At 42.4% G+C, this 10,820-nt stretch overlaps 1 long non-coding RNA gene across 1 annotated transcript; it reads right to left on the minus strand.

Moving 5' to 3' along the window:
• Positions 1–1,714: 1,714 nt before the first annotated feature.
• Positions 1,715–4,210, minus strand: LOC310746739. Its single transcript, XR_014540790.1, has 3 exons — positions 3,931–4,210; positions 2,917–3,899; positions 1,715–2,539 (listed from the first exon to the last, which is right to left on the minus strand). It is a non-coding gene; the product is annotated as an uncharacterized lncRNA (long non-coding RNA).
• Between the last annotated feature and the right edge of the window lie 6,610 nt (positions 4,211–10,820).

A 10,820-nucleotide genomic window follows, 5' to 3' on the forward strand; every position in this document is an offset into this window, starting at 1 on the left:
TATCGGGGAAGGGGAGAGGGGACGAAATGAAACGAGGGGAAATGGATATCCTTTCTTGCCACTCTTTTCTGACTACTAATCAGAACATTTGTCACTGAAGAGCCTGACAAGGATCTCATTGCTGCTTCCTAAGTTATTTTAAAATTGGGAGGTAAAATAGATGTCCGCCCCCCCCGCACCCATCCCAGTATAATGGAAAAATCTTGCAGATGTGAAATGCGATGTGTGGGACTCTTGGTCATTCGGCTGGGCTGCTCATCGTTGATGTTTCATGCATGAAATGGCTAGATCTCTTAGATTTCCTTTAATCTTTCAAGAAGGGCACCATTGCTTTTGGTAATATGCACATTTATTAAAATGAGTAGTCCCAGCATATGCATGCTTACTGAACACTAAGTCCCACTGCGCAGAATGGAGCTTGTTTCTAAACAGTTGTGCATCCAGTTGCAAGGTTAATTGAACAATTATTTAAAAGCAGCTGATGGATCATCTAAAAAAAAATGTAATCACTGGGAACTCAAATTATTTCTATGAGTCTCTGGTGCACAGACACGTCTTAATTCATTTACAGCTGAAGGAGTTTCGATGGTTGAGCAAAATCACCTTTCAAAGGACAGGTGTATGCAAACAGAGACAAAACTCTCATAGAATAGATTCTACGCGGCATGGCTGAATCCTTCGCCACCTAATATCTAGAGCTATGACTTCTAAGGCCTAGCTTTTTTGATGGTTAGTTTTTGGTGTACTAAGTGGTGGTGGGGATATTCTTATTCTAAAGTGATTACTGCGGATCAGCATTTTTAGTATTTTGCTTTGTTTTAAATGGATATTTTTGTCACAGATGGAGCTTGTCATTTTCTCTTTTAAGCCACTTCCTTGGGGGGGGGGGTGAGGCGATGTGTAAGTCTAAAAAGCTAAGCTAAAATTAAAGGTAAACTTGTGACAGATCCAACTGTCTTCTCAGGCAACACTCAATGGTAACAGGTCTCAAAAATCGGTGCCACCTTATTCCATCCTTTTTGGTGCAATTACTGTCTGCGCACCATTGCGAGTCATGTGACTGTTCCAGCTTGTGGTATGGGATGCGGGTGGCGCAGTGGTCTAAACCACTGAGCCTCTTGGGCTTGCTGATCAGAAGGTTGGCGGTTCAAATCCGCATGAAGGGGTGAGCTTCCGTTGCTCTGTCCTGGCTCCTGCCAACCTAGCAGTTCAAAAGCACACCAGTGCAAGTAGATAAATAGGTACCACTCCAGCGGGAAGGTAAATGGCTTTTCTGTGCACTCTGGTTTCCACCAAGGTGTCCCGTTGCGCCAGAGGCAGTTTAGTCCTGCTGCCCACATAATCCGGAAAGCTATCTGTGGACAAACACCAACTCCTTTGGCCTGAAAGCGAGATGAGCGCCACAACCCCATAGTCACCTTTGACTGGACTTAACTGCCCAGGGGTCCTTTACCTACCTTTTACCCTGGCACACACAACTGGCAGTGATTATTGTGAGCATTTAAGAAGAGCATCCAAATGCAACCCCCATGCAAAATACCATTATGATAATTGCAATACACAGAAATAAAATGGTTTTTTAATAATAATAATAATAATAATAATAATAATAATAATAATAATAATATTGGAATTTACAAAATTTCATTTGCTATCCAAAGATTTTTATTTTTATGAAAAAATATAAAATTCTGTATCTTTACACTACAAAAAACAATGTACACAAACAAAATGCACAATGAGTATCAAAGAGGAAGGAGAAAATAAATACAGTAATGCTAAATTTTCTATTGTTTACAGTTCCAAAAGAGGAAATAGATTCTTGTGATATGGGGCCAGTGGCAGAATCTTTCTTGACCCGCCTTGCAATGAGTTAAGGACTAACTTAAAATTTATTCTGAGAATATTATTAACGTATTTCACATATAAACTTGGAACCACAGTGGTCAATGTATTTGAAATTTCTCAGCCATGAGACCTCGCTACAAGTTATACTCATTACAGGATATCTACTACTTTGTAACCTTGGCTTATTGTTAATCATCAAAAAAAAGAATAAATAAAACTTAGTTTTAAAAAGTCACTCTTAAGAACAATATCCAAAGGATGCATAAGGATCTTGTAAAATAAGATCCACGGAACACTCATAGAGGATGGAAGAGTAATGACCTTATTACTTGGAAAGTTACCCAGTATGCAACTGTTAGTGTATTTCAGAAAGACAAACTGCCTGGAGTATATCAAAACTTCCAAGTCCCACTTGAAAAAAAAACCTGTTCTCCTTAGTAAATAGCAACTCTGAAAAAAATGTCATTGCCCAGCAATTCTTCGTTTCTTAGATAGATGGCTAGCTTTTGGCCTCAGAACTGCCAATGGCCCCAGGTAGCACAATTCTGTGGAATTCTTAAACTAGAAGAAGAGCAAGTATACCTGCCTCTCCAGTGCTGTTCTGCTACTTGTTCCATCTTAATTCAAGGTAAGCAGGTGAGCTCACTATAGGGTACTTTGGACACCACTTGTTGCACACTTGCCAGAAAAGCTTGGCCACTGCTGGAGAAAGTAAAAGGTAAAGGTACCCCTGCCTGTACGGGCCAGTCGTGTCCGACTCTAGGGTTGTGCGCCCATCTCACTTAAGAGGCCAGGGGCCAGCGCTGTCCGGAGACACTTCCAGGTCACGTGGCCAGCGTGACGAAGCTGCTCTGGCGAGCCAGCACCAGCGCAGCACACGGAAACGCCGTTTACCTTCCCGCTATAAAGCGGTCCCTATTTATCTACTTGCACTTAGGGGTGCTTTCAAACTGCTAGGTGGGCAGGAGCTGGGACCGAAAGACGGGAGCTCACCCCGCCGCGGAGATTCGAACCGCCGACCATACAATCGGCAAGTCCTAGGCACTGCGGTTTTACCCACAGCGCCACCCGCGTCCCTGCTGGAGAAAAGTCGACAATATTTATAGCCCCACTCTCTCCATGCTCACTTGAAACTGAGTTCAATGGGATGACACATAGGATTGCAGCACTGGCATTCTCATTTCACTACATTTCATCTTGGCTAATAACTACATTAGTGTAAAATACTACTCATGAAAACAGACACACACAAAAAGATAAATTCCCACAGGTAAGGTTCTCTGTGTGTGCTTTCATCACACTCATCTCCCATCAAACTAAAATCGCAAGGTCGTGGGATATTTTCAAATGGGACCAGTTGAAGTAAATGTCCAATTCCTAATGAAAATAATGGCAAGGAGTTGAGAGTCTGAAGCTAGTGGACCTGTGGGCCTCCAGATGTTGTTGGGACTTCCAGCTTTCATTCCCCCCAGCCAACAGCCAGGGGTGCTGGGATTTGGAGTCCAGCAACATCTGGAGGCCCCCCCAAAAAACCTCCTAAAAAAAGTTTCCTTCAAAGCATGTCTGTGGAAATAGTCCACAGTAGGGATGCCACAGTAGTCTGACCGATCTGATTTCCAACATGGGTCTTGTTCTGCTGGTGGTGCTCAGAGTTATCCAGAACCTCATCTGATATACCTTCTGGGGCGCAGGGGAGGGTGCCTCAATAGCATCATGTGTTTAAATTCCTGTACTAACTGGTTGAGAGACTGGGGGTACCACAGAGGCATACCAAGAAACGAACATGTTTGCATCAGGGGATGTCCTGAAGAAGAGGACCTTATGCATTATATCTGCCCCTTACATAATGAAGCAAGAGAACGATTTTTAGCACCTATAATGACAAGGTCCCCTGGCCAGAAGCCCTCTGACGTGATTTTATATCTCCACACAGACATAGATAAGTATGTGACCTGGCGTGTAGCACTCTTTGCAACTGCCGCTAGGAAAATTAGAGCAAATTATATAGCCAAGATAGCCACCAACTGTAAAGGAGATGAATTTATTTGACCCTATCTACATCAAGCTATATTCTATCTTTACCACCAAACTCCGAATATAATTGCACATTGTATTAATTAACATTATTTTTTAATATATTAGTGGCCATGTGGTGATTTTAGCCTATAAATTTTATTGTTTAACGTCTTGACCTCTATATTAAGGTACTTTTAGATCTCTGTTTAGAGTAGGTAATGTCTTGATAATATAAATGTTTTAAGTTTTTTGTATTTTCTTTTAATTGTTGAATGATTTTGTGTACATTGCGGCAGCCTTTGGCTATGTGCAATAAAACTGACTGACTGGGGGTGAACATGGAAAGTAATGCATAGCACCCTGGACAGGAAAATTGGCTTCCAGGTGGAGAGATCAAAATTAGAAACAGAATTGTTGGAACCCAATACTAAGAATTTGTCAAGAATGTATAACTTGCTGTTGAAATGGAATACACAGGATGAGATGGTTAAATCAGCTATGATTAAATGGGCACAAGACATTGGTCATGACATTATGTTTGCTGACTGGGAACAGTTATGGACTACCGGTATAAAGTTTACGGCATGTAATGCCTTAAGAGAGAACATTATGAAAATGATTTATAGGTGGTACATGACCCCAGTCAAGCTTGCAAAAATCTATCATACGCCCAATGATAAATGCTGGAAATGTAAGGAAACTGAAGGTACTTTCTACCACCTTTGGTGGACGTGCCCAAGGATCAAGGCCTTCTGGGAAATGATCTATAATGAAATTAAGAAGGTCCTTAAGTGTACCTTTCATAAGAAACCAGAGGCCTTTCTCCTGGGCATGGTAGGCCAATTGGTGTCAAGGAAAGATAGGACGTTCTTTATGTATGCTACAACAGCAGCAAGAGTTCTTTTAGCAAAGTATTGGAAGACACAAGAACTACCCACGCTGGAAGAGTGGCAGACAAAGGTGATAGACTATATGGGACTGGCTGAGATGACTGGCAGAATCCGCGACCAAGGAAAAGAGACGGTGGAAGAAGATTGGAAGAAATTTAAAGTTTATCTTAAGAACTGTTGTAAAATTAATGAGTGCTAAAATGTCATGGGTAATGTAAAACAGAATTGCAGTGACAAATAATTGGGTAAGAGAAAAAGGATTAAAGAAAGTGAAATATAAGTAATTGAAATTAGGGGTTGCTGGAAAAGTTTAAGACAGGGATGCAGAAAAGGGAGGTATGGGGAAGTCGTTGAAATAAGGTTTAAGAAAAAGAGGTTATGAAATTATACGTGTTTACATGTTTGTTTGTTTATGTATTGTCAGTTGTATTGTGTCTTAATATATGTTGGAAAATTAATAAAAATTTATATTAAAAAAAGTAATGCATAGCACCCACAGGTCAATGCACATCTGAGATCCGTCCCACTGGAAGCATCTGTGTTGGTGGCTGAAGTTTGTAAAGAGTAAGGGTATCTGCAACACTCCATGAGCTTCTTTGGATTTTAGACTATGGAGCAGGAAAATTCCACAGAAATAGTGGGCTAGTGTAAATTGCTCGGAGAACATTATTATTTTTATTTTTATTATTATCATTATTATTATTAGAGCCTTGGTACTTTCTCTTCAGTGGACAAGGCTTCCATATCAATAAAAATAATGACCAAATACTAAAACAAGAAAAAATACATGCGGTGTTTCTATAGCAGGCACAGGCAAACTCGGCCCTCCAGATGTTTTGAGACTACAATTCCCATCATCCCTGATCACTGGTCCTGTTAGCTCTAGGGATGATGGGAGTTGTAGTCCCAAAACATCTGGAGGGCTGAGTTTGCCTATGGCTGTTCTATAGCCTATTTGAAGAGGCCGTGACTCGGCCATTTTGCCTTTCCAGCCACTCCTTCCCTTCCCAATGGGGCAGTCAGGTCTGATAGCTTTGGTGAGGGAGCAGGGGCCCAGCCCCAAACTGTGAAGTAGGACCATCATCTTTACATCCACAAGTAGCTGCCTAAACAGATTTCCCAATGTGGAAGTTGCCTCTTGAAACCTCTTTATGTTCTACAGGATTTTAGATATTGGCTCCTTCTGAAAAATGTGCTATTTCCTCGGCCACCTAAATTGTATGGGCTGACAGTTTGTTAAAATGAAACTTGATTTTGATTTGTGCAGACGTTTGAGGGGTTTACCTTATTGTGAAGGGAATTTAAAAAAGAGAGAAAGAGCCACTGACTAATTAGGGGCTGTGAGGTATCATATCTGGACACATTTTTCAATAAATCAGTTGCTTGGACAGCCAGCCAAAGGGCAGGTATGCCCCCCCTCTCTCTCTCCCTACACACACACACACACACACACACACACACACACCTTTTGCAAATATTTAACCTCAGAAACTGCCCCACAAAAAACAGTGGTACCTTGGTTTTCAAACGTCTCTGTTGACGAACATTTCGGTTTTCAAACGCTGTAAACCGGAAGTAAATGCTTCAGTTTTCCAACACGCCTCAGAAGTCAAACATGCCATGTGGCTTCCGTATTGAGTTTTCCATAGTGAGGCTTCCATACTGAGTTTTTGGTTTTCGAACGTTTCGGAACTCGAACAGTCTTCTGGAATGGATTACGTTTGAAAACCAAGGTACCATTGTATTCCCAAAGTGTGTTTGAAACTTGACCAAGTTTAACAGTGCTTTCGGGACTTGGTACAGAGTGTTTTAAGGGAAAATGCCACAGGATTGTAAATGCGATTGCCTCCCAGAGTCAATTGCAATGCTCAAGCTTGTAATTTGAACGTGGCAAGCGGGTTCTGTGGAGACGTCTTCCGAGAAAATATATCTGCAGCAAGGTGGGCTAGTGGAACATACTCATCCTTCCATGGTTATCACCACAGGCAAAGAGCTCATCATTACTGTAAAATTACTCCTGGAATGTAGCACTTCAGGGGGGAAAAACACTTTTCAGAAAAAAAGAAAAATGCATGCACACACATACTCAAAAACTGCAGCCAGTCCAAATTACTCAGAAATCTAACTCCTAGATAATTCCTAGATAACTGAGTATAGGATTGCAGCAAATTATTTAACACCCCACCCCCGCTTGCATTATGAGTCCAAGAAAAGCTCCAACATGTGATGTGTGCCATAATTTCTGATGCAGGTGTTCCTTATTCACAAGACATGCACTGTGATGGATCTCTGGTAATTTGAACATGCATCCTCTCATACATTACTGGGTGTGATGCAGCCACAGTTAAGCTTGTTTAAATCCTTTTTGTATCTCTCCCATTATCTTCAGTGAGACTCAAAGTACTTAACTTTGGGTGGAATATGCTGATTGTCTGTTGATATAAGTGTCTACTTAAAAGCATAGCTGTCAACTTACAGATTTGAAATTAAGGGACCAGCAGCCAAAATAAGGGACCTGCAGCCTCACCTGTTCCAGGCACTCCAGTCTTCCTGTCCTCCTGCAGTCTTGTTAAACTCATGCTGGTAGCTTCGAGAACACTGTCCAACCAACTTTGTAACCAGAGGTTCAACTGAATAAAATCTGAATCACATGTACCACAAGGCCTATGCAGCCTCAACTTAAGATGGCTCCCCGGCCTGGCTTTGCACTGCAAAGTTTGCAGCAGCACGTGCAACAAAATGGCGTCCAGCATTCAAAAACCCGCTCAGCTTGCATTAACTAGCCACACACAAGGCATGCAAGCTCCACCCCCCAGTCGTTCTTAGACTTCTTACTGGGTGAGCAACACAGCCAAGCAACACAGTTGGAGCCTCCCTCCTCCCTGGCCGGCAGGGAGGGAGGGAGAGGAGCTGCTTCCTTTGAAATTTGAGGGACATAATTTAAGGGACATTTAAGGGACATCCATCAATAAGGGACAGCAGCGGGACATGGCGCTGGAATAAGGGACTGTCCCTTCAAATAAGGGACACTTGACAGCTATGCTTAAAAGTAGTTAAAAAAAAATAAAAATACTTTAACTGTTTGAAGAAAACAGCATTTAGCCATGTCACTCTAGTGACAGATGCAAAGATTCGATGTTATTCCTTTCCTATTTGTTAGCCACAGAAAGCTGATAAAAACGTGTAGGAAGCGTTCCTTTGTAGTGGGAAAATAATTCTCATATTTCAGTGGGATAAAATCATAAAAATGTGCAATTGAGCAAAGTATAACATTTTTGTGTGTGGAAGCATGAAAGAAAGAATTTGTGAGGGGGCAGAAACGTATTTTTCAATGAGACCTATTGCTTTCCAACTGTTAACAGGATACTGGTAGAGACCAGAGAGGAAAGCGCCAATGTATTAGTGAAATCATCTCTAAGTGAAAGAGCTTCATGGACCAAGAAAGAAAGAAAAGGATCTAGAAGAAACAGTGGCAACTTCTTTTCTGTGAATTATTTTGGCAAGAAGGTACAAATAATCTCCAAACAGGTCTTGTGACAGCTCCAGTAATGTTTTTTATTACTTGAAAAAATCTGCTTTGTGCTAAAATGGTTCTGTCTCTGTGTTCCATCGTTTCTAAATTCTCTTTCTGGCTTACCAGCTAACAGAATTAAACATGAAAGACACGAAACCGCATGGCCAGAATTTGTCAGGCTTTCCCTGCTTGCTGGGTTGTCGGCCATAAAAGCCGACCACATAGGTTGCCTTGCCTTCCTTCCCCTGGCCATTTTCTCATGTTTATAGATGAGCTTGGCACCTTGCCAAGCAATGGCAGATGGAGGAGAGAAGGGAAGGTCCCTCCCCATTCTTGCAGGCATCTGATTCGCTGTCAAGGTCCCCCTGTTTCTGGCCACGACCATCTACAACCATCCTGAGCAGCCACTGACTATTCCTGAAAGGGAATGTTTTGGATGGGAGTCTTCTATCCCAAGCTCAAAAAGAAAACAGAAATGTAATAGTGTGTGCCATCCAGAGAGCCTTTCCCATAGGGCTTAGTGGTGCGTCGCACCAGGGCGCCAGCCTCTCAGGGACGCGCCAGCGAGAGAGGGAGCTGTGTGGCTTTGCCGGCAACCTCCCCTTTTCCTGCACACCCACCAGCTGCACCCTGCCAACTATATGGCTGGCGGGCATGCAGCTTCCCTCCCAAGCCTCTGTGGGGATTGCTCTGCCACAGCGGCATGGGGGAGATTTGCCTCCCCCCAAAAGGCTGGCAGTGCACAGCTTCACCCCCCCATCTGTGGTAATTTGGGGGCACTGGGTGGATATTTGCATCTGCTAAAGACAGCCATGCAACTAGACATATATTCCAAAAAAACCCAAATTACTGTTAACTCCCCTACTCCATAATAGAGATTTAACAAGCTCTGAAATAGGCAGAGAAACCGATCAGCATCAACTTCAACCCCTGCAGTGACATCTCCCACAGCCGAGCTTCCTGATAAATTGTATAAAATGCTGCAGTTGGAACTATAGGAAACACCATGAATTTAGGTTTTATGGGTAATAATGATGTCATCATGATTCACTCATACCCAATCCAAAGTATAGATTGGGTATGAGTGGATCATGTTGACATCATTACTACCCAAAGGGACCTAAATACACGGTATTTCCTACAGCTCCACCTTCAAGAAAGGTCTGGGATATTGATCTGATTACCCCAAATATTTGATAAATAATGGGTAATTATTCTGAAATAATTAATAAAACAACAGATCTTAGAGGATCTGTCAATTCTTTTTTAAAAATTAGCATCTGAGTTACACACACTTGGATCACACTTTGAGGCTAGCCACACTGATTTCTGTGAGACTCCCAGTTATATTGATTAGGATTGCATAAAAATGGGGGAATTAAGGGTGCTATTGAAGTGATATGGGATTTGTTATATCTTGGGTTGGCAAACTAAGGCCTGGGGGCTGGATCCGGCCCAATCGCCTTCTACATTTGTCCCGCAGACGGTCAGGGAATCAGCGTGTTTTTACATGAGTAGAATGTGTCCTTTTATTTAAAATGCATCTCTGGGTTATTTGTGGGACATAGGAATTCGTTCATTCCCCCCCCCAAAAAAAATGTAGTCTAGCCCCCCCCCCACAAGGTCTGAGGGACAGTGGACCGGCCCCTTGCTGAAAAAGTTTGCTGACCCCTATAGCTCCATCCTATTACTCTCTGTCAAAGTAAGAGTTCAAAAAGGAAGAACCGAGCATGAGACTCTTAATCTCAGGGCTGTGAGTTTGAGCCTCACATTGGGCAAAAGATTCCCGCATTGCGGGGGTTGGACTAAATGACCCTCATGATCCCTTCCAACTCTGCGATTCTGTGACTCTAAGTATGGTTCTTTCCCATGACAGTATTCCGCTGGGAACCTCCTTTCTGCACTACCACGTTTGGCCATTGAATGAGTCTTGGAGCAATTCCTGTGACTGGAAAATCCATGGAAGGAGACTATGACACATGATTGCTCCAGATGATCCCATACATCATGATACTACAAAGCCTGCCTGTTCCTACAGTTAATGGCATTGGCTTATAGCAATAAACAGAGTGCCAGTAAGTCATGCACAATTCGTCTGAATGCCTAGCCTGCCACAAATGTCACTTTAGGAACCACAGAACTTTCTCCCCCAGAGCCTGCCCCAAACATACAAAACGGAAGGCCTCTCCTTTGGATTTTGTAATGCATTCTTTATGGTTTTATTTATTCAATTATAGTCCAACCAACCCCAAGTTCTAAGGGTGGATAAGAAAGTGTTTCAGGGGGCAAAATCAAATCTAGAGAGAATGCTCCCGTTCTCAAGATATGACAGCCGTTGCGGCCATTTTGAAGTTGCCGGATTTTTCAGGGCCTGTTCTAGGCAAGATAATTTCTACCTCATGATATTTCTGGCTTTATTTAAACCTCTCTATTCCATGTCGAACGCACACAGTTTTTGGTGTCAGTTTTGCTCACAAGTGCCCTGATCTCATAAATATGTATACTGTATTCCCCTGGCAGAGATGCAATTTCCAGAGTGGTTTAACACTCGG

The sequence above is a fragment of the Podarcis filfolensis genome (genome assembly GCF_964270895.1).
Source record: "Podarcis filfolensis genome assembly, chromosome: 13".
NCBI classification, from domain to species: Eukaryota; Metazoa; Chordata; class Lepidosauria; order Squamata; family Lacertidae; genus Podarcis; species Podarcis filfolensis.